Source organism: Emydura macquarii, unplaced genomic scaffold, assembly GCF_026122565.2.
Source record: "Emydura macquarii macquarii isolate MOO-44397 ecotype Brisbane River unplaced genomic scaffold, CSIRO-AGI_Emac_v2 contig_2473, whole genome shotgun sequence".
In the NCBI taxonomy this organism is placed as follows: Eukaryota; Metazoa; Chordata; order Testudines; family Chelidae; genus Emydura; species Emydura macquarii.
Window position 1 is genome coordinate 24,558,577 of NW_027132610.1, and position 21,020 is coordinate 24,579,596.

The window sequence follows — 21,020 nt, forward strand, 5'->3', positions numbered from 1 at the left end:
CAGATCTTCTGGTCCAGTTCCTGTCCCTCTCCTCCACCCACTCCTTGCATGCCACACTTCAAGGAAAATCTATGGAGCAGAGCAGATCTCTGACCCACAGAAAGCAGCCCTCTCCCCATGGAATCCCATATGCAGCAGAGAAATCCTAATTCCTGGGGGAGCTCCATAGCCACAGAGATTGGGGAGGGGAAGGGGAGGAGTGGATTTTCCCTTTGAAGAAGAGGTTGAAATCCATTCCCCTTCCATTGTGAAACTTCTTACATTTCTAACTTACAGGATGCAAATACAAGATCTCTGCAAGGAAAAATGACCCCATAGAGACATTTTGTTTTAGTATTGCAGAAGGAGAAGTCCACTTGGCTTGGTTTCTAAAGTAGGATGAACCTTTTAACAACATGCGTCCCAAACTATGTGATTTCATCAAGGATGTGCTACAATACACTAAAGCCCTTTAAGCTTAAAAAGAGACATACACATTTGTTATTACAGTGCTGTGTAAATAACCCTAGTAGCTTAAAACAACCATATGGAACGGAACAGCAATAGTTTGGGATTTTTAACTCAATTCAGCTTCCATTCTGATCCATAAGATTTCACAGCTCAGGGAATCGGCAGGGTTCTCAGTTTTGATCTAAAGGATTATTGATCAACCCCTACTCACTATAATTTTTCCAGTAAAAATCTCCAATATTGCAGTTCAATTTATATAGTTTTTCAGGTGTCAAAAGCTTAAAAGAAATTTTCCCTGTATTTCTTTTACCATCTATGAAAGGGAGCACTTGAATATGCGTCGCAATCCCCTTACAATCTGTTATGTTTGATGCATTATTGTGCTTTACTATACAATTAAAGGGAAGGGTCCCAACATCACCAGCTACCGACTGTTTGTTTCCCAAAGTTATTTAGGCTCTAGCCTGCAATCTGGTGCAGCTTTATGCCTGTGCAGAGTCCTATTGAAGTCAATGGGCCTCGCTACAGGTACAGAGGGCCCCTTGTGCAGATTGAAGGACTGGAACCTAGATTGGTGTTGACCACTTTCTTTCAAAGTGTTCATATTACAGATTTAAGTACATACAATGGTAGTGACAATCTTAGGGGAGAAGGTCTAGTTCTACTTTTCCTACCATTGATCTGGTCTGTCTGTGGGTTGTAACTGAATTTCATTTATCAGGGGTTCACAACCTGGAGGTGGAGTGAGGGTCAAAACAGGTTTCAGAGCAGTTGCAACCACCTGCCTTGTTCTCTCTTACCATTTCATTTAAAATGAATCAGTTATGTTTCTAGCCCTGGTGGTCGCATAGACAACTTCAAAAACATGAGCCAAGCATAAATGGATGCAGTAATGTCGGCCTCAAGCTGCAGAGAGCCTGAAACAAAAATTCTGAAACAGGTTCTGAAAGCAAAGGTAACACCCTCCAAGGGGCTCACAAACAGGCAGTAGGTGGTCATGACTACCCTGCCCTTCCCACAGTGTTAAATGAGATGTGGAATCCCAGATAGATGGAAGGAGGCCCCAGGGGGATCCGAAATGGAAAAAGTTGAGAACCGTTGATCTAAAATAATTGAGCATGAAACAAAGATTTTCCATATATTTCCCCCCTGTCAAAGTATATGAAAATATTAACATGATCTTAGATAATGAACTTTAAACTAGGTTCTGTATTTCTGTGGCTTAAACAAAAAAAATGCAGCCAAGAAAAAACCCACAAAACACACTTGGGATATTTGTGGATTTTCCATTTTTACTTCATGAGCAACAGTAGAAGGCTGTAATTTTGGCATTCAAATGATCTGTTGCATTAGTGCTTCTTTATAAATCCAAATCATATTAGCTTAATTATGTGAACGTAAAATGTGGATAACACCATAACTTAAGTATCCAGGCCAGAATGGGTACAGCGAAAGATTAAAGGTAAGCGCTGGTTCTTACAGAATAATGTGTGAGAGCTCTTGGTTTGGTTTTGTTTCCAGAATAGCCAGTTTTCAACCACACACTGCTACCATGTAAGTATTTTAAACAAAAAAAACAAACAAAAAAACCCACACACACCACACCACAGAAGAGCAAGGCGAAGACTGGGAGGTCTGTCAGGTTGCTAATTTGGATTTAACAAAAACAAACTATTAACATTTATCTTGGAAAAGTAGGAGCTATTCCTAAAGCCAAAGCTATGGCAGCATTGACCCTTGCAGTTGGGAAATGATCCACACATCATAGAGAAAGCCACCTGAAAAAAAAAAAAAAAAAAAAAAAAAAACACTGGCCTAACAATTACCTATTAATATATCTATAAAGCATGGATCATATGATGCTTTTTAAAAAAATTAACTAAAGACAGAGCAAAAATTTCCCTACCCAGTGTACTTTGAAATCTAGCCTGCTGCTTCTCTGCGATTCCAATTCTGGGTTTCTTTTCAGCTAACACCACTAGTCAAGCCAAATCATGGCTTTGTAATGGAGGAAGGACAAGCTCAAAGCCAGTTTCCTTGCTTCAGATTTCTTTCTGTTGCCATCCTGCCTCCCCCAACTGCAACATTACCTCTAAGGGGAAGGGAGAAGAGGCACAGTGCTAATAATTAGCTTTAGTATAGACCCCTATTTATGTCATCTTGTGAGGAAGGAGGAAGTACAAAACCTGTTCTGTCTAGTATTAGTTGCTTTTACACTTTTCATATTCTAGACAGGTTCCTCCTGATGACATCTTGCAGAGCATAAGAGAAGAAGGGTGGACAGGGGGAGGTGAGGCAAGTTTGTTAGTAGTTTCATTGCTCGGTTTTCTTATTGGTTTTTGAAAGCCGCTTCATTGCCAGGGGTGGTGTTCCATGTTTCCCTTCCCTCCTCCAGAGTGGTGGTTTCTCTCTCATTTGTTCTTCATTTGAGCATTAGGTCACAGAAAGAGAACTAAGAGAAGAAAATACCACAAAGTATTAAGGAACCCCAAGGTCTGGCCCATTTTTCTCAGATCAACCTTCCCCAGCCGCAAAAGGGAAGCTGCAAGTTTTTTCCTTGAGGAAACTCCATGTGCCCCACTCTGGTTAGCTCGTTAATTGGACACTATTGGGATTACTGGCTGTGAGATTACTTTGAATGGATTTGAGGGGTTTTCCTGTTCTGTGAAAGAGAAGCAAAATTAGTACCTATATTTCCAAACTGCACCATCCGGATAATAATACAGCCACTCATGGGGAGAGGTTGCAAATTATGAGGACAGACAAGACAATCAGAATCGACTGACAGTAACTAGGCTTTTTCTCTGGTGCTTGTTAAAGACTAATTTAATTTTAGGCAAAAGAGTAGAATCTTTGGAGAGGAAGCGTAATTTACATCACCTCAGTTCAGCTGAACAGCTTCTTGTCATTGATATTCCTGAGTATATGGGGTCGGGAAAGAGTAGTCATTGAAGGGAAAATGTGTTCCAGTCTTAGAAATATATAAATCTATAGAATCCCTAGATCAGACAAGGAGTCTAGATATTTCAACTCCATTTGAAAGTTACTACTCTAATTGGGCATTTTAAACATTTTTCTGATAAGATTTCTTTTTTTAAACAAAAATCAAAACCAAACAATCAACCAACCAGAAAGGTCTATTAGGTACTAGAAACAGAATTAATGTATTGCTGGATTTACCCTCAGCAATTTAGTAGCGTAGCACAGAAAGAAATTTTAAATTTTAAAAAGTGAATTCCAACAGCTTGGAGTGGAAACTGATAATATTGGTTATAATTCCAGATGGGAGAAAGTACTTTTTTTTTTTTTTTAAATGCAGATCACAATGAAGCTAACTATTTATTAGATAATAAGTTATTTGCTGAATCATGTGAAGATGTACAGAAGCCAAATCAGGGTGACAATTTTGCTGTTATTTAAATCATTTGGGATGTTAACATGGGGTGATCATGCCCACCTATGGAAAAAATTACAGAAGAGGACTAAAAAAATAGGGCTTTCCACAAGATTCTCTTAGAGATTTCTCCCCAGTTGTTTTGTTAAGGAAAGGAAGGAGCAGGATTCACAGATTTTTATGGCCAGAAGGGACCATTATGGTGATCTAGTCTGACCTTATGCATAACATAGACCATGAAATTTCACCAAAGAGATTCCTGCATCAAGCCCATAACCTGTGATTGAGCTAGAGCATGGGTGAAATCCCAGCTGCCTTGAAGTCAATGGCAAAACTCACACTGATTTCACTGGGGCCAGGATTTTATTTCATATCTTTTACAAAAAGACTTCCAACCTTGATTTAAAAGGCTAAGTGATGGAGAATCCACTACATCCCTAAGTACATTGTTCCAGTGCTTAGTCACCTTCACCATTAAAAACGTACGCCTTATTTCCACTCTAAATGTGTCTAGCTTCAGTTTCAGCCACTGGATCTTATGTCTTTGGCTGGTAGATTACAGAGCCCTCTATCAGAGATTTCCTTCTTATATTGACACACAGACAGTGATTTCTTGGATCCAAGCTTCTCTTGGATAAACTAAAGATCTACCCAGCTCCTGCAGAACTGACAAAGATGTTGGTCCCTCAAGCCTGGTATCCTGGGGGGGAGGAGCAGGGAGCTCCGTGGGAAGCGAGGGCGACCAGAGATCATATGCCTCTTGTGCTGGCTCCATGTCATCCACTCCATTTGGCAGCTGACGAGGCTTCCACAGGCAGTGGCTGCCCCGGTGAGGGGAAAGCAGCGTGCATATCCCCATACCTGCCTGCTCCCCCTATGCAGACCACAGGGGGTTATTTGAGTCCCAGAAAAAGGGAGGGCCTTGGCATGGAGGCAGATGACCCCTCCACCCATGTGGGAGGGGGAAATGCATGAATGGAAGATCCCCTCTGCCCATGGCGGTATGATTAGGTACTTAATTAATGTTGCCTTCATACAAATCTATCTTGGGTATACTTTTTGAGAGAGAAGCTGAAGAGTCTGAAAGTTTTTAACACAGCTATTTTTAATCTCTTAGGTCGGATTTTAAGAAAGTGGCCTCACCTTTTGTGCCCACAATTTGCCACTAGGGTAATGTGGTCTAGTGCATTCAGCACAGGCCTGGGACTCAGCAGCTCTACTGTAGGTTCTAGTCTCAACTCTGCCGCCAGCTCACTGCGTAGTAGTCACTTAGGAGAACGTGACACGGAAAGGCTTTTTCAAACATGGCATTAACATTTTCCTACCTCCCTAACTCATAGGATCATGTCTGACCAGGACTTCTATTAGCTCCAAATTGCAACTGCAATTTTATTTAGACATCCAACTACCTGACTGGGCCAGAAATCAGATACTCGGACATCTCAATCACAGAAGTTGTGCCCACCAATAGTCAGTGATGTACAACGGAGGCCAAACTAAAGTTTGGCTGGAAATAGTCACCTTTTTGGTTTTTTGAGGTTGTACGCTGGTGGCACGGTCCAGCCCGCAGCGTCGTGAACCTTCCTCGGGCTCAGGCTCTGAGGAAGGCCACAGTGCCTTTGCTGAGGGGAATCAGCTCCTTGTTTGAGAGTCCATAGCCCCGACCCCTAGGCGGGGTGAGCTCCTCCAGCAGTCTGTAGCCCCCCTGGCCCTCACGTTGGGCAGGGCTGTAAAGGGGCCCACGGCTCCCTGTCCAACCAGCGGGCCAGGCTAGCAGTCTATGGTCCCTGGCCCCGTGGCACGGCGGGAAGGACCAGCAGTCTATGGCCCCCGGCAGGGCGGGGAGGGCAAGCTTGGGGGTCCTCGGGCCAGCAGTGTAGAGGATGGCAAGCACTCTAGGGGTGGTTAGGGAAGGGGATGCAGGCCCACGCAACTCCACTGCATCCCAGCCCAGGGCCCTAACAGTGGCAAAGCCATTTGCAACTGAGTCAGCAGGGCTCCAGCCGCAACATGCTGACAGGGTGTCGCCCCCGTCTCAGCCACTTGCTAGTTGGCTGTTCCTGAGCCACTTCCTCCTACCCAACTTCTGGGTACCTGCAGCCACGTGGCTCCCTCCAGATCACTGGGGGAGGTGATGAGCAGGCATCCGGTGAGTTTCTTACCATTGACCGGCGGCAGGTCTGGGAACCCCTCCAGGTCATCTGCGGAAGGTAGCTCCTCCAGGTCACAGGGCCCCAGGGGTTCCTCCAGTCCACAAGGTTCAGTCCATGTCTGTGGGTCCTCCATGCCCGGCGGCCCTCTCCAGTCACTCGGGCCCGGCAATTCGGGCAGGCTTGGGAGGCTCCGGTCGGCGGGGTGGCTGTGCCAAACAGCCGCAGGGTCTGGGTCAGGACTAGGCCGCAGCTCTGGGAAGATGCATCTGCCTCTGGCAACTACTTCCCCCAGACTGAGCTGCTGGGTCTGCCTTTTATACTTCCTCCCCTGGCCCTGGCTCCACCCATCTGCTTCCGGGTGGCTTGGCCTTCAGGGCCAGGTTCTGTCCAGCGGGAGCAAGACAAACCTTCCTTGGGCCCAGGGTCCAAGGAAGGCCATAGCGCCTTGCTACAGAGGTCAGCAAAGCTAACGTTCTGTCTTTCCATTTATATCTAGGAAATGGAGACTTTTTACTGAGTTAAATCATTCACGTTTTAATTCTTCCCCTTTTGCTTTTCTCTAAAACTAGAAACTGCCTTCTTTATAAAATGATTGGGTTTTTTTTCCTCTTTTCTTTATATCTGTGTCTCTCACTTTTGTCAGCTCATACAGGCTATGGGTATATACTGACCTGCCTCATGTCAGCACTGAAGATTAGCTAATGTTGTAAAGTACTTTGAATATGAGACGTGCCATAGAAGTGGTAAATACTGGAGAAGCAGTGTGGTTCAGTGCACAGGGCACTGGACTGGGACTCCGAAGACCTGGTGCTGATACCAGTCTGCTGTGCAACTTTGGGCAAGTCACTTCACCTCTCTGTGCCTCTGTATCCCTTTCTAGCCTTTATCTATCTTGCCAATTTAGATTGTAATTCCTTCAGGGCAGGGCAGTCTCTTACATATACATACAACACACTGGGGCCCTGACTGATCATTATAAATAAATAATAAATTATACAACAGCAAGGGTGCCTTACACAGAGCACAGACCAGGAACAAAGGTGCATCTTCCCTTGGAGCTGGGGCTCTGATTCCAAGCTTGAGGAGACATTCCCACACCACCTCTAATCAAGCTGGTGTGCTAAAAATAGAGTGTAGCTGTGGGAGCAGGAGCAGCTAGCCACTCCAAGTGCATGCCTAATGTCTCTGGTGGGTGTACTCTCGGGGCAGCTAGCCCTTCCCACCACAGTGAGCATGAGTATGTCCCTCAAACTGGGAATCTCCACCCACAGCTCAAAGTGGGGATGTACCCCAAGTATAGGAGAGGAGAACAATTGTGACTTGATCTTAACACACATTTGAAGTTGTTATACTGTGTGTATTTTAGTTATTCTCTATTTAGTTATAGATATTGCTCCCACCACAGCTGATCATTTTATTAAAAAGTTGGTTTAGTTTTAAAAAAATCCTTAAATGAGTTTCAAACAGACAGTAGCGACATTACAATTGCTTTATACACCGCCGGGCATGTGTTGTGCATCACTGAAAGATTATTTCTCAGTTCACTAGCCCTTGCATAAGTGGGAATTCTAGCTGTCAAGTTCAGTTACCTGTAACCCGAAAGACTAGACTTTGGTGGAGCTGAGGGGACTCCAGCCACCAAGAAGAAAGAAATCAACAGCAGAATCTAATTGAACTTACCCACATTATGAGCATTTCAAGAAGAATGAGTGTTTCCCCCAAATTCTTCTGTGTGCGTATATACACACAAAAGTGAAACCTTGACTTTTTACCAGGTACGCTGAACTAAACATGTGTGACTGGAGAGTGAGACTTCCTTCCCAGAGACAAGTGTAAAACTTTATCTTTCCTCAGCGTTAATTAAAGACCGTGTTAATTAAAACTTTGGTTAAAACACCACACACAAGAGAGGGAAAAAATGAGACAGCAGAGGCTAGAGGAGACTGTATGAAATCTGATCTCAGAAAGCCCCAGCAAATAAAGCCCCTTTCTTATTTTATTGCTTTTCAGTGTTTAATGCTGGACTAGTGCCCCCAAAGAATAGTCATGGATAAGCCTGTAATACAACAGGACACACAGCCAGGCAAGGGAGGAAACAGTGAGAGCAGTGTGCCTCCACAGTCACATTCATTCACTGAGGCATTATGTAAATAGGAAACTCGGCCATCCTCCGTTCTACAGCAGCAGGCTAACATTGCGGGGGGAAGATTGGAGTCCAGAAAGCAAGAATTTAAAAGCTTGTTAAAGATGCACAGTCTTTACTCTTGTTCATTCCCATTGTACCTTTTCTGAGAGCAATGTGTTCAGTGTTAAATGCTAGCCACTGTCTAGGATGAGAGGGGCAGAGGTGTGGGGAGAATTTGGTGACTTGACTTTGGAACTCGCTCCCCTTGGTTTACAATAGCCTAAACTAAACTAGCCTGAACTAGCTAAACTAGCCTAAACTAGCTGGACTGAAGGGCAGGTTGTGAAGCTTATCCATTTCCAAAAGCTGAGGATTCGTTTTTATTGAGTTTGTTAAATAAAAGGAAGGGAGAAAAACCAGACCACCTAACTAGAATATATGGCTACCATCCTAATAGCAGTTACCTCACAGGCCAGGTGAGAGTATTTAATTAGCATTTACAAAAGCCCTCTGAGGTCCCTTCAAAGAATGCACTGCAGAAATAGCGAGCATTGGTTTTAATGCATTTTGAAGCTATTCTAATAGGCCTGATTTTCAGAAGTCAGCTGCAAGTCAATAGGCAGTGGGGATACCCAGCAGAGCCCTCTGAAAAGCAGCCCCCCCCCCTCCCCCGCGTATGCACTTTAGCTTCATAGAGGAGTAAATCTAAATGTTTTCTTGGCGTTTACTTAAACTCAATTTCCCTTTATAAAGATGCCCTTCTCCAGTGCTCCTGACCCACCTACAGTCACTATAAACTATTAAGAACAATTTGGACCAATGTCCAACAAAGTGAGGCCTCTTAGACCACAAGCTCCTACCCCCCACAACTCTAAAACTTGAATTCATCCACCATCACCACCACCCACTTCCTCACCAGCATTCTGTTCTCCTGCGGGGATGCACAGAGGACTAGATCCACAAAGGTGCTTAGACATCACAACACCTAATAACCTAGCTGCCCTGCTGCATAGTGGAAGCCTGAGCCCTGTGTTAGGCACATAGGCATACAATGCATGGGAAGAGTTATGTCCCCAAGACAGGAATCCTCAGAAGACACAAAGCTGAGTGGGGAGCTGCCTAAATTGGTCAGGATTGAAATGAAGAGGAAAGAGGAGAGGCTTAGACCCAGATCCTCAGAAGATATTCAGGCACCTAACGCCCATTTATCTGGACCTGTAGGCACCAGACTGATGGGTAGCACTTCTCTCCATGCGGGATTCTCAGCTGTGAACCCTCTCCTGGAGTTAGGTGCCTAAGTGTCAGCCACTTAGGTCCCCTATGGGCTAGAAGCCAAAACCGAGGCCTTTCTTGTGAAAAACCAGTGGAAAAGATCCAGCCCAGAATACCCCATAGCTTGCCGGTTAGGGCACTCACCTGGAATGTGAGACACTTAGGTTCCAACTCAGACAGAGCAGGGATTGAAACCGGGATCTCCCACGTCTGTACCCTAACCATAATGCCAGGACAGACGGAGGCACACAAGCACAACTTGCCCCCAGCTGTCTTTTGCGGCAGGTCTTAGGCATGTTCTAAGAACAACTGTAGACTGGACCCCACCACCAAGATAGGCAGGAGGGCCTAGCTTGAGAATCCCACGTTGGGGCCACCAGGGATTGGCTTCAGCGATGGCTCTGAGCAGCTTGTTAGCTGTGGGGCAGCATCCATGCTGAGGTGGCTTTAGACACACCTACCAGTGGAAACTTGGGTTCCTAAGGCACCTACAAGGTTAGGCAGAAGCCAAGTGGTGGTTTTGAGAATGTCAGTGGCACCTTTGTGGCTCTTATCTTTAATGACTAAGGCCCAAATCACGGGCCTAAAGTGACTTGCCTAAAGTCACACCAAGTCAGTGGCTAAAGTAGGGAACTGAACGTGGGTCTCCTTAGTCCTAAGCTACTACCCTAACCACTGTACATCCTTACTCTCCACCAGAATTCATGTCTGACACCCCCCCACCCCCGCGCACACACACAGTTCAGATTCAAGTGAAATAGTTTTAGGTCACTTTTCACATCGCTTTCTCTCTCAGATAATTTTCTGTAGGCAAGAAACAGTGTTCTCCCCTCACTACTGTGCTCACAATTTTAGCTACATTTTAAAAACAGAGAGGGGACTTTTAAAACTAAAGAGCTCTAGGGTTGAGCATTCACCTCTCAGACCTGTTCACGTCATAAACTGCTGAATGTCTCTTTGGAACTGGCTCTCTATTGACTGGAACTGCTTGGGGTGTGCAGTAATAACAGTCACTACGTTTCATTAAATTGCTGATCCTCCTCCAGCTATGAACACTGGACTCATCCAAGACCGAAAAGAAAAATCTGTTTAACAAGCTGTAAAACCAATGTAAAAGCTATTATTTCACAGCAAGACAGTAAAAGGGAGGGCCATTAAACTTCTGATATAGAAACCAAGGCCAGCTAAACCACATTTTACTTTCCTAAGGGACTTAAGACATAAAAGTCAAAGACATATTATTAAAACAGTACAGTGCGCTGAAGAGTTTAGAGGCTATTGAGATGTAGCTGCCATTCTATATTATTTTAAGTACATATTGTTCTCCATTGTACAGAAGATAATTACTTGGCACACTTGAGAGATTTTGACAATTGAAGGAAGTATACTTTTAATGAGAATGTATGCTTTATTTCACCTAATCAAATGCCGCCGTGTGTCGCATTTTTCCAAATGGGAAAAGCTATGAACAAAACATAGCATCTTAGGGTCTGATCCTACAAATGCTGACTGCTAAGCCTGGCACTTACTACAGTGAGTGATCCCACCAAAGTCATGACTCCAAGTGTTACATTTTTGCAGATTCAATGACTAGGAGCCTAGTACTTGTCCCATGGACTTCTACAGGTGCAGGAATAAACCATATATTATTTCAATAATCACTTAACTCCTCATGGAAGTGCTGGCACCTGTAACAATTAAGGAAAGGAAGTGAAGAATATATTTAGCCATGACTGGCTGAGAGAGGATTTTAGTATGATAGAATGTAATTACTTACACCGGAATTTAGCCTGAGCAGTGGGGTTACTCTTGCAAAAAGTGTTATAGGATCTTAAATAAGTACTAGTAGCAGGGTCACTAGTTAGATTTATGTCTTGTGTGAAAGATGATCACCTCAAATTCTGCGAGTTCTGAAACACTGATCAAGCGATCAGTCTAGCTACTTGTCTACAACAGGCTCAATCCAGACCCCAATGAAGTTAATGGAAATTTTGCTACTAATGTCTGTGACACCAACATTTGATCCTCACTAAGTAAGACATTAATTGTAGATAATTAGTAGTTTAATTATAGATAAGATAACTATGTGGAGATTTACCAAGCACTGAAAAATAAATTTCCAAACAATTTAGTATGTTTCAAGATGGGTGAAAATGTTTGGCCTGATTTTAGAGGCAGGCAAATTTGGTGGGTTCAAAAATTGAATTCAAACTTAACCATTATAAGGTTCATATGCCATGTTGTGAAAGAAAAAAAACAAAGAATTAATTTAACTAACTAAACCACTGATACTGTGTATATACACTACAGTATCCGTGTACTAGCACTGATGTACAGGTAACCCATTGTAGCAGTCTAGGTTTGGCAGAAGGTGGGAAACTAAAGAGCACCTTTCCCAACACATACCTTTCTAGTCCCTTCAACTACGGAAAAAGATATTTCTCAAATATCAAGACATGTTTGAGAATTCACTTGAGAAAGCTGTGGCCTGGTTTTCATTGGTGTGAATTGGAGTTGTGGGTACTCAGCACTTCCGGGGGAGAGGGGAGGACATTCAGGCCCAAATTTTGAGGCGACCAAGATCACTGGATACTTCAGAAAGATTGGGCCGTATCACCATTGTGAGGTAGGAGAACCGTACATTTAGTTTCACATAAGAAGTTTGCAAACTCCAGCTATATCTGAAAACCTAGCAACAGCTAAAAAAATTGAGACTTGCCTGTCTCTTCTCTTCTAGTAGTACGTCATTTGTCTCCAAGTTGAAACATGCTGTGATGGTAACTGCAATTTTGCACCCTTTTTAAGACATGGAATCAATAGTCAAATTATTTGCTAATTTACTGATAAAGTTAATGCTTATGGCAATTTCCTACAGCCCTAGGACTCTAAGCATTGTATTATTATCGGTGAGGCTGATTGCACTACGTACTATTAAGGTTGCCTGACACTTCCAATTACAACACCCTGTTTTCAGTTGCTTCTAACTTTGCCAAATTTTAACCATTTGGGCTGAAAGTTTCCATGCTCAGGTTCTGCCTCAGGCTGACTATTTCTGGAAAATTTCAATCAAAGAGGTTCAGAGTGTTTCAGAGAATGAGGCTAAGGGAAAATATATTGTTTTACCCATGTAAAAAAGTTTTAGTACCCTTTTCTTTTAAAAGCTCTAGTGCTGCCATATTTTGGAGCAGAGACTTTAAGGTTGGCATGGTGGTGCCTTTTTTTTTTTTTTTGGGTCGTCAGGGATGTGCCTTTTGCTATCGCTGAAAATCTATCGCTCAAATGGGGTCACGTTATAAGCCTTTGAAAAATGCCAGTTTGCACATGCTCAATAGAGATCTCTCTCAAGGGTTCACACACATTGCAGCTGGGAGCGTGAATGGCAGTATGTGCATGCCAGCTTCATTCTTATTTTTAGCAAGTTAGCATGGGTATATCTATGCAAACTGCAATTCACAACCCTCACTGCAGTGCGCATATACCCTTAGACTTCAGCAGCTGAATTCCCCGAATATTCCACCCACTCTGGGCATGCTCCAGCCTGGAGTGGAGCACAACTTTCTGTGCAATTGCAGCTCTGTGCTGATGTGGACCATGCTCTTGAACTGCAAGCTGGGAGTCTGTCTCTTCTGTGCCCTCAGTGACCCGCAGCCTGCTGGGCCCAGGCAGTGCAGAGAAGGAAGATGCCCAATTCAAATGCAATGGGGACAGGAGCTGGATTTGCTCAGTGAATTGGGATAAGGAGTCTGGGCCTGGAGACTGGTGGGCAGTTGGGGAGGAGGTGGGAAGAGAAGGAAACTGGAAGTGGGAGCAAATGAGGGGGAGGGGAGGAGAAATAGGAACCATTTGATGGGGAGGAGACCGAGATCAGAAGAAGAGCATGAGGCAGAAATGACCAGAAAAGGAGACGAAGTGAGAACCAGCCGAGGAAGATAGAACTGATGAGGAGCTGGAGTGCAGAAGAAAAACTGGCAACCTGTGGTGCTGGAGGAGGGTGGGGGTAGAGAGATTGAATGAGAAGCCAGGCAGGAGAGAACAGGGACTGGCTGGGAAAGGAGCCTGGGACTGGAATGAGAAGCCTGAGGAGTGGCACCTGGGACTCTGTTATGGAGACAGGCGTGGAGGAGAGACTTTTCACCTGTCCCCACACTCTGCACAGTTCTTTCCAGCTCTTGTACTGAGCAACATCTCCCAGCACTTTCTCCCTGGAGCCTTACTGTGTATCCATGTCTCTTTCTTCCAGAAACTCAGCCCCCAGACTGCCTCTCCCTAGGGTCTTGCCCTCTTGTCAAGGCTCACCATAAGAACCCACTCCACATGTGTGGATTCCCAGTGCCCTTCCCAGCCTTTTGCCAGAACTCCCTTCTTGGGAGAGTAGCCGCAGGCCTACTCTCCACCTCAGCCTCCCTTCTGCTGCTCTGAAGTCCTTCCTTTATTAATCACCCAGGTGACACAACTCCCCCCAGGCCTAATCCTAAATAGGGCCTGGCTCATCTCCCCATTGTAACCCATTGAATTAATTGCTTTCTGGCTCCAGTTAACTCTTTTTCCAACAGGGTGAGATATATACTCCAACACACTGCTATTTCCTAACCTCTGGAGCATTGACTTTGCAACCTTAATAATGATCTTTTAATGTAGTGTTTTGTGTTTAATTCATGTATAATATGGTAGCATCCAAAATACACGAGGCATTCTATAGACAATACTTGCTGTGGCAAACAGCCAGCTCCTCCCTAGGGAGTCTCATGCTTCAATCCCTTCTAGTGGGCCAGGGAGTCCGCAGTAACCCTGTCTCCCCTTGGAGGTACCTTGCTCTAGCTTCCTTCTGCTGGCTGGGGTCCAGGGGTTTTCTCCTCCTATGGCTGCAGAGAAGCACTGTCTCTGGCCAGGGAAGATGGTTTCTCTTCTTCCAGTCTTCTGTCAGCCACCTACCTATGCTTCCCCGGCCAGGGAAGATGGTTTCTCTTCCAGCTGCTACCAGCCTTCTAGCAGCGGCTGCTTCCTCCTCCCCCTTTAGGGAAGACAGGGTTTAAGTACACCTGGACTAGCCCTTCATTGGGTCCAGGTGTCTCTAATTGCCCTGCAATCATCTCTCCCCTGCTTACAGGAAAAAGGCTTTTTGGCCTTCGAGGGCTCACACTCTGGCCCTGGTATGCCTTTTTGCAGTCCTCTGGCCTGACTTTATCACATTGCCCAGAATAACACATTAAAGGATTGATGCCTGTATACTAATGCCTCTTATCAGTAAGTACATTTGAAATGTAGCATATTTTGGGCCCCGCCATGCCTAAGGAAAACCATAAAACCTGCAGCCAGATCTTTCCAACGTGGCAGAGCGCCTGCAGAGCAGACTATTTATCTAATAAAGGAGCGATGCATGAATGCCCATAAGAGACTGGTCTTTATTTCTAGTTGAATGACCTGGGTCAGGGTTATAGAAGGCAATATCCCTGTTATATGGCAGGGTTAAGTATTCATTGACTTCACCTAAGCTCAGTGTCCAGCAATGGAGACCACACACACACAGAAACACACCCCATGCCCTCACCATGCCACACACACACTTATTCCTACATCTGTATCTGGCAGCATTGTGTGATGTGCTGCATAGCTGCAGAAATCTTTAACAAAAATTAAGCCTCTACACACTTTGCAGGTTTCGCCCTTTTAGGGTATATACTGTCTGCAATCCATACACCGCAGTCCCAGCAACTATCCTCAGAGTTTCCTTAGTTCCCATCAAACAGGAATTTCTCAGAGTGTTATATTTACTATATAAGCTGGTCAGGTACATGACCCAGGCTGATGAAGTTGTTATTCACTACACTAGGATTAATTACAAATTTCTACCTTTTATGTCTACACTAGCAAGAACTTTCTGAATGATATGGACATGTCTTAACAGATATTTTCTCAAAACGAAAAGTAAAGCGCATAGACAAATATTTAAATGCTTAGTACTACAGCAACATGCGCTATAGAAAAACAAACAGATTTCAACACAGAGGTATTCACTCCTAGTTTAGGGCCTGATCCCATACTCCAGGTAGTCTCAAGTTTCCCACTGATGCCAATGAGATGTGTGTATCTCCCTGCAATGGACCACCATGCCCTTAGTTTGTGATTTTTAGGGGGAAGTGTGATCTATCATTTTTCTTCTAGAGAACAGAGCAGCCCTCATGTAAGAATGCTCTGTGCAAACTGATATGGCCAGCCCTAGTCAGATGCTGACAAACCAGCTTTAAATGCTTAACTGATGACTGAGGAGCTGTAAGAAGAAATGAGCCCAAAATGTTCTGTTTTACAAAATAATAGAAACGCTAAACTAATGAGAAAGAACAAACAATATTAGGTTACATCACGTTTATCTTGTCATGTAGACTGGCAGAATTGCGAGCCAAGCTAAAATGAAATCAGTGATTCCTACGAAAGGAATCCAGCAAACAAGACTTTTCCCACTGAGACTGTGCAATTTGTGATTCTAATATTAGATTTAATTCAAGAGCTGCTGCAGCCATATTGGCTTTATAACACTGATTCCAAGCACATCAACAAGCTGTGTTACTGAAAGTTTCACTCTAACAGTTGAGCAGATATCCCATCATTCTGAAGCTCTTTTGATTAAACGAACCTTACATAAAACAGCCATTTTTCTCAGTCTCCACAGAGATGGGAATAACTTGGATTGTTGAGCCAGTCAGTTCCAGAAAACAGATGTTTGCATCTAGCAAACCCTCCACACTACCTCAGAATTCCACATAAGGTGGAATGTTCCCCATTTTATTATTAAATTCCTTGTGCTTCACCCTGAAAACCTGGAGTGGAGGCTAAGGCTTTAAAGTGACAAAATGTTTGCAGAGTTGGTCCCAAGATATTAGAGAGACAAGGTGGGTGAGGTAATATCTTTTACTGAAACAACTTCTGTCAGCGAAAGAGACACGCTTTCCCACTACAAGGAGCTTGGCAATTAAAAACATTATTTGCAGACATGATTGTTTCTGCCTGCTAGAGGACTTTCTGTGTGTATTTGACCTCTGCAAACATCCGCTTCTGAGAACAAGGCTTAACTATGTACCAATTCTTCCTTTTGAAGGGACCCAGTCCTGAATTGCTGGTATAAAAACATCCTCGTCTAGCTGCTCAGTTGAAGACACTTATTTTCCTGGCTCTGTCTTATCCTACCCCCTTCTAGCAAGTGATGGCCAGATGGGAAGGAGAATGTCAGCAAGGTTCATTTCCCCAACCACATTTTTCAGTTTGAGCACTGAGTTTAGTAATTATTGGTCTGCTTTTCTTTTACGTACAACTCATCTGTCAATGCAGTATTCTTTTTCCTAAGAAAGTTGCTCAGTATTCAGCAAATAAATACTACAGAGAGAAGCTTTTCTAATGCTCCCAGCCTAGAGTGGGGAGAATGTGATGACACACCTAGGCAAAGCCAGGAAGACTGGCATGGTGATGATAGCAAAGATGGAGGATGTGTTCTTTTTGAGGCACTATAGCAGCTCTTCTGCCACATTTATCCTCTTGCTGCCATCTTTTTCCCTACAGTCTTAGTTTCCCTTCTAAGAGACATAATCTAGGCATCTGTTTGCAGGACAAAGCCTGGATACCATCTTCTGCACCCAGCCTCACCATCATAGCTCAGCTTCTGTGCAGCGTTACTTAGGAGGCACAGCACAAGAATCCAAGCCTAGGCAAAGGAGTAGGAACGCAGAGTCTAGGTCACTTTTGCCCCTCCCTAATTCTGGGCTGCTTCTAGGTGTAGAATGGTCCCAGGACAAGTTAGAGCAACCTCAATACACCATCTGGGGTAGACTGAATGGAATACCACACTATTTTTCTTGTCAATGCAATTTTGGACTGCATATGCAGAGAAATAATATCATGATGTGAGAAGTCATCATCCTTCTCTGTATGACTCTGGTTAAATCAGACCTGGACTACTGAATTAATTCTGACATTATGAGGCCCAGAAACTGATGGTGATAAATTAGAAGGAAAAAATTAGCCTCCTATTTTGAATAATATATTCAGAATTACTATACAAATAAGCAGAAGTCTCCACCCATCTACCTCCGTAAAATAGCAAGTAATTGTCTGATTTTAGCCCCAAATCTGCATATTAACTTCACATTATATGAGTTAAGGAATGGATTATGTCTTAAACCCCTCTTGTAGGTGTAATTGCAGTTATGAATGTGAATCCAGCTGCCAGGCAAAAATCTCTCTCTAACAAGTATCACTAAAATATTTCAATTACCACATATGTAAACGAGACAACATCACACAGCAAAGGGAGAGAGACAGTCTTGGAACTCAATTCCTGGCCCAAAATCAGTAAGAGACTGGGTAATGCAAAAAGTGTGATCTGAGGGTTCAATGGTAAGGAACAAGCCTCATCCCTCAGACTATCTGAGCTGAGTAACAGATAGCTTATATACTCAGCCTTCTAGAATAATAGCTCAAGTGGTGAGGTAAGTAAGCTAATTGTTTTGACATTTAGTTTGGGCATCATGTACCAACCACTTTTCTCACATCAGATTGCCTTACCTCTCACCATAACCAAGTAATCGGTGACAAAATGGAGATGCCCAAACTGGGTGATGATGTTTTTCAAGTTGTGTAAAGATCATTTTTCCAAAATGAATCTGGTATTATTACTGTCTTCCCTTTTTATTTCTGTCAACAAAAGGCATAGAACTTCTCCTCAAATGATGGTACATTCAGATTCAGCCAAATCAAGGAATCCCCCTCACTCTCTGAGTATATTAGAAACATCCATTTAGCTTTGGCATGCAGAGCTTCACTAGAATTCAAGATTTTAAAGTGGAAGGGCCAGTTTCTTCTCTGAGTTACACTGGGGTAGCAAAAAAGGAAATTTTGCTCTTGAATGTTTGAATTTTCATATGGGTCCTCCTACTTCACTCTTCAGGTGGATTTCCCTACTGTACAGTAGCCATCTGAGCAGGTATTAAAAGATCTCATGGATGATTACAAGTGTGTTGCTTTCCTGAACTGGAATCTTTTCTCCTTCCCTAACTACAGACTTTGAAATTCCTTAATAGCAACAGATAAAACAATTCTTCATGGTTTTTTATTGCTTCCTTATCTCCCTGGAGTTACATGCTATTCTTCCATGTTAAGTTTCTACTTTAACTGTTTTATCTTCCTGGGTTTAAATTTTGCTGCAATGAGGCTGAAACCAGTTCTTGCCAATCTACACTCTAATGGGATGATTACTTCTCTAGTCTGCAGCAGAAAATTTAAAGGGACGCTCTTTTAAACAAACCCCATCTTAGATTTACTTTAAAAGGACATTTCCAGGGTTTAGGCAGGGCTTTTATGTGAGCTGGAAATGCGATAATAAATCAAAACTCTTACAAGGGAAGTGGGACTGGCAAATTAGAAGAACAAGTGCAAAGGCTGAAGAATGGTCTATGGACTCTCCTTCCAACCTCTAACTCTCTGCATCACAGGAGAGTCCATCTTCAGAAAATGAGTGGGCAAGGAACCCATAGGAGGAAATCAGGAGAGATGGATTTTATAAAGACAATGGGCCTTGGACAATAGATTTCATACCAACTTTACTGACTTCAGTTTACTCCTGATTTACACCAGTGTGAGATCAGGATCAGACTCTGTAACGTTTAAGGGACCAGTTCATCTGTCCTCTTCAGCTGAGTTTGATGCAGAGATTGCATCTTACCCATCCTGGGGCTTGCCAGGGGCCATTTTGGACAGAACAGATTTGAAAGAGCAGCCAGCCTGCACCCCATCTGGCACCCCACCTGCAAAGGCTTCTGTGGGCCATTACTGCCACTGGAAATAAATTGAAATATAAGAACATCCTGGCATAGGTGGCTGGAGAAAATATTCTTTGCGCGGACTGAGCCTGCCCTCCACTCACCCCACAGGGCAGATCCTGTCCTGCAAGGCTGGGCCCGGCTCCCCACTTCAGCTCCCTTGGTGCTCGCCATTCACAGATTCAGAGGAGCCTGCCAGCATCAACATGTACATCTACATGCAGGCAGGGCCCTATCCCTGTGATGCCCTGACAAAAGGCCTCAGGCACTCCACCATCCCTTGGGACTCCCCTTTCCCTCCATTATCATCTCAGGTCCCTCCTTCCCTCAGGGCTCCACTTCCCCTGGGACTCTCCCATCGTGTCAGGATCACACACACACCCCTTTCCCTTGGGATTCTTCTCCCCCAGTCATCTCAGGATCTTCTCCCCTTCCTCCCTCTCTCCCGTCACCTCCAAATCTCCCCCTCCCACCAGGACTCTCCTTCCCGCCCCCAATCCCCTCAGGATCTTCCCACTCCCTGGACTCTTGCCCCCATCCCAGTGAACCTTTCTAGGAAGTGCAGTCAGGAGCTAGGAGCCAGCGCCCCCGCCGGGACTGAGAAATCTAGATCCACCTGCCAGGAATCCAGTTTTCAGGTAGGGCCTTCTGTCTGCCCCACCTCCTTCCGGGGCCCCGGCACCACTGGATGTGGGGTTTCGCCTGCTGAACTGGGTATGTGCGCAGATGGCAGTGTGGCTCAGAAAAATAGAGTGGCGGGGACTGAGCCCCTTTTAGCTCTAATCACCCACCGCCTATGCATCCTGGCCTCATCCCCTCCTTCCCCGATAGGCCTTTCGCATCATGGGCTGCTGCAGATGGGGTGTTGACATAGCCATGCCAGCTCTGTGTTGGCCAGGAGCCCCCTAAGTCCAGGGAACTACCAGGAAGTCAGTAAGGTGTCTTTGCAGACCCCTTCATGCTTTCATAATGGAGAAACATCACACTACCGACGTTGATCTTAAGGTCACATTTAGATTTTTTATGAAGGTATTTAGGCATTGCTCCATTCCGCATTGTAAGCCCTCAGGTCCTGACACTTAAAGGTGTTTATACATTTCTCTGCTCAGCATTGATCCCTAAACCTGTCCCTGCCACCTAGTGGAATCCTCAATCCAGTGTTGGGTGCCACAAACAATGCATTGGGAGAGATAGGCACCTGAGCAAGAGAGCCTCAAAAGCCAGCTAGCTGAGTAGGATGTCACTTAAGCTAACTGGGAGTGAAATGAAAAGGAAGGCCTTCGGCCTAGATCCTCAGAGGCATATAGGTGCCTAACCCCCATGGATCTGGGTCTTTTCCAGCTTGCTGAGAGGTAGGCACCTCTCACCTAGTCAATAGCCTGGTGTTTTGGTTACTGGGAGAAGGGATTTGAACCCAGGTATGCCATATTGCAGGTAAACCTACAAGGCTGTGCTGAGGTGGGATACTCAACTTTGCCTGTTAGAGCTGTTCCACTTTGTATAAATAACTAAATATTTTGTGGAAGAGGGCTTGAACCTAGGTCTTCTACAACCTAAGTTAGGGACCCTAAGCACAGGGCTATAGCATCAGGCCAGGTCTAGTTTTCTCTGGCCCAACAAATGTTTAATTATTTATATAAAGTAGAACAGCTTCAACAGGCAAGATCAAGAGACACCTCTCCTAGAACAGCTTTGCATTTAGGATACTCAGCTGAAAAGTAGCAAAACAGGTGTTCAAGTCCCCACTCCAAAACAGACCGCCAAAGGATTTGAACCTGGGTTTCTCACATGAGTTCCCTAACCCCCAGGATGGAAAATGA